This window comes from Coptis chinensis, chromosome 8 (genome assembly GCF_015680905.1).
Source record: "Coptis chinensis isolate HL-2020 chromosome 8, ASM1568090v1, whole genome shotgun sequence".
In the NCBI taxonomy this organism is placed as follows: Eukaryota; Viridiplantae; Streptophyta; class Magnoliopsida; order Ranunculales; family Ranunculaceae; genus Coptis; species Coptis chinensis.
In genome coordinates, this window is record NC_141463.1 from 84,115,945 (window position 1) to 84,119,902 (window position 3,958).

Genomic DNA, 3,958 nt, shown 5'->3' on the forward strand with positions numbered 1-3,958 from the left:
TTTTTTTTTAATAAACGTAGCTTTCAGACGCGGCAGCAACTTATGCGGCTACTACTGGGAAACCATGGAGATGGCAAGATTGTTATAATCTAGTAAAAAATATGGCAAAGTGGTAAAGAACTCAGTTACGCAACGAAACGCTTGCTCCAAGACCAAAGAAGAAAGCAAGATCCGGAGATGTTGAAGGTTTCAATTCTTCACCCTCAACTCCAACCCCTTCAACAGCTTACTCTACCCTTTCACTTTTACTGTACTCGGAATACGATCCTAGCAGTACCGAAGGTTTTTTGGAGAGGTCGGTCGGTAGGAAGCAAAGCAAAAAAATTGAGAAGAACAAAAAAGTTACTTCTACTGTCGAGGGTAATGTTGCATCCACTGCTAAAAATATGAATAAATTTCTTGAAGCTTTTAAAGAAAGTTGAAGAAATAAAGAAGAGATTCTAAATGGGCAATTTCAAAGTATGCTGAAATTGAAGCAAGAGAAGAAACAAAAAAAGTTATTTTTGAAGCAAAAAAAACTCCGTGTTAGAGAGGAGGAAAATGAGACTAAGTTATTGGCAATGTCACTCGACAAAGTCAATCTTCATTTGCAAAGGGTTTTAGAGCTAAAACAATATGCAATTGTAGCTAAATATGAAAAAACTTATTTACTTACGCACAACAACTTGATAAAAAGAAGATAAACAAACAAACAAATAAAGAATAAAAGGGGAAAAAATTACCATTAAGAGAGGACTGATGAAGAAGATAGTAGTATCCTATTTGCCTCTTTTATCTCCATCTCTTATGAGATCCAACTGGTGAGTTGGGAAATCTTGCATAAATAAACACTACAAAAGCACAAATAACATTTGGTTATTATAGTAATATATTATAATGTTACCATCACTTGATAATTAATATATGCATGAGAACTTATATGCCTAATTTTCCATCCCAACAATCACATCGTTGATTTTGTAGCGAACGAAGAGCTGATAAAGTATTTCTTTTAGCTTCTTTCTCATCCTATAATTTTCAGAATTATAAGTTTGTAAAAATTAATGCAATCACTATTCTATGTACGCCAACCATCACCATCAATTGAGATTACCAATGATTCACTAATGCGCCTAACCGAGATTAATCGGTCTATATTTAGGCTTTTAAGACCCAAGAGCCTTGAACATTGGAAAATATCTTGAAGACATGACAAAGACGACTCATAATCTATAGTATCATTTGTAATTGGCAACTCCCACTCCCCCTACAGGTTCATATGTGAAAGTTCAATTTTCATCATTTTGGAAATGCCATTACAACCACCATGAATGCGTAGTAATTCCAATGTATATATTACGTTTCTTGCATGATTGATATCTTCAGTCATAGCTCTGCCTTAAAAATAAAGCTCTTCCGCCTACTTCAATAAGTTAGCCTTACATGTATGTATATGAAAACAAAATTTGCAGTTTACGTCTGAAACTCAAAACCATTCACCTGCTTGTAACCTAAACTCAACATGTGTACACATATATAATTCATTCCGAAAATTATACCATGTATCTATTCAGTTGCATTATGGAATTGCAACAAATGCTATCAAATATTATAAAATTTGGTTGCTAAAGGCAAGATAGAAAGAGTACCTGCCACTGAGATATTTCCTCTCCAACTAACTACCTGGAAACCGTCAGGCCCCTCTTTCAGTGACCAATCTTTCCTTGCCTTTTCAGTAGTCTTCGTCAAGATTCAAAAAACTCAACTTTAGAAACAGCGCTGCAAAAAATTAAAAAGGCTGAACAATTAAAAACAACTGTGACAACCTTACATCTAAAGGAACAATAAAAAAAAGTAAGCGACCAAATGCTTGCAACCAAACAAATAAATAGAGCAAGTAACACGGAGCCAAGTTTTGAAGCATCCAACGTTTTGAAAAACCCCTTAAGGGAGGACCGTAAGCAAATAGACACTGCAAACAGGAAGGAATGAACATTCAATTACAGAATTATATAAGACACATCAAGACATCTGAGGTACAGAAGAAGGAAGATCACAAATAGTTCAGCAAACAAAATTAATAAAACCACCAAGGTCATTTATGGTGCTTAAAGGTTGGAACTGAAGGATGTTACAAAATCAAGACCATAAAGATTCATTTTGTAGATTCAACTGAAAATGACATACTAAAACAACCAAATACTCCTCAACCCCACTAACCATGTTAAAACAGCCAAATACTCCTCAACCCCACTAATCATGTGGAAGTAGTGTTCCTTTTTTGACTATATTGGCACATTACTCTTGGTTTAAGCCTTCCAACTGTACTGTCCAACATTAGTATCACCATTGCATTGGCACTCCACACACACATATGGAGAAGGGCAACATATGAAAACTTGTTGATATGGTTCTATGCATTTGTTCCAAGTACAATATTTACGCACGGCCTTCATCTTACCTTAGTTCCTTCATTTCCGATGCGATTCTCAGAAAGATTGAGAGTCTTCAATACAATATTTGATTGAAGAACACCATCAAAGGCTTTTAATCCAGCTGTAGTAAAATCATTAGCAGAAAAATCCGCTTCTTCAGCATTCTGAAGCAATTCAAAAAAGAAAAAAAAAATGACAAGTCCAAAATAGGAGACAAACCTCTGACATAGCAATCGAACAATTAAAAGACGAAGTTACCTGAATTTGAGAGTGATAGCAACTCTACTTTTTCCGAAAACCCCCAAGCTCGATTCATGTATGTGGTGTTCACTAAAAGGACACAAAATGTTTAGAGCGGAATCACAACATAATGGGAGACAGGGGAAGAGAAGGAACCATATATACCCAACCAAGCAGCAAAACCCCAAACAAACATGATCCCATTTTTAATTTATGATAAAAAGGAGAATACACGTTAATTTTCAAAACAGGAGACAATGGCCTCAGATTAGACACAATCTGCAATAGTCGGAAGTTCATGAAATACTCTTAGTAACTAAAATGCATGGTGCCAAATGCGTAATTATACCTGGGGTAGAAGCACGCCGGGGAGCAGGTCTTCCTGAAAAGCAATTCTAAAAATCAAACCGGTGCAATTGAGAGTTTTTTTTTTCCAATAATCGAGCAATGAAGAAATTTGGGGATAAAGCAAGCAAGAAGAAGTGAAGAAAATAACAACTTCCTTCCCTTCGTATTATCTCTCTAGCCTTATCTTTTTCCATCCTTCCATACTCTCTCTAGTCCTTTCATATTCCTAACGCCCTAATAATTAAATGATATTTATGGTGGGTATAGTTGGAAAAGAATGGCGTGGATTTGGATTTTTAATGTATGACCCACACAGAATGACGGATTACTCCCATTCAAAACAGTTAGAGAATACTTCAATTTAAGGACAAAATGAGTACATTAAATTTGTAGAGGGCAAGAAATACGAAGCAGCCCTTCTAAATATTATATAAATATTATATAAGTGTTTTAATTTAAGTATTCATTCATGGGCATTATGCGTAAGAAAAATACATGGATGAATTTAAGAGGCCAGGATCATTATAGGAGATGCTACTAATTGAGATTAAAGCTATTTTCTTTTTTAAATACGAATAAGATATAAAAACATTGTAATAAAGATGATACTCAGCCTACATGAGAATAAAACAATATATAATGGGAAGTCAGACAATGTAAATGGGAAACTAAAATAAAATTCATATGAATGTACCAAGTAAAGTGAAGTCGATGGCAGCAACCTATACAGTGCACTTTCTCATGCAAAGAATGATATAACTCTGGTCACTGCAAGAGGAAAAAAGTACATGTATCACCTATTAGGTACCTACCACACCTTGGAAACAAAAGGAGTAGCAAACCCGTAGAGCTCAAATTGTGAAGTGTCAAATAGTCAACTCTCACCCACTTAAACTTTGTGTTGTTTTAAGGTGAACCAAACTTCGCAGTGCCTCCAAAAAAAAATCACAGACCTC

General features: G+C 35.2%; 1 long non-coding RNA gene across 1 annotated transcript; it reads right to left on the minus strand.

Annotated features, from left to right (window-relative positions):
* Positions 1-708: 708 nt before the first annotated feature.
* Positions 709-2,993, minus strand: LOC147483656 (uncharacterized). Its single transcript, XR_015206336.1, has 4 exons — positions 2,673-2,993; positions 2,441-2,578; positions 1,629-1,758; positions 709-830 (listed from the first exon to the last, which is right to left on the minus strand). It is a non-coding gene; the product is annotated as an uncharacterized LOC147483656 (long non-coding RNA).
* Between the last annotated feature and the right edge of the window lie 965 nt (positions 2,994-3,958).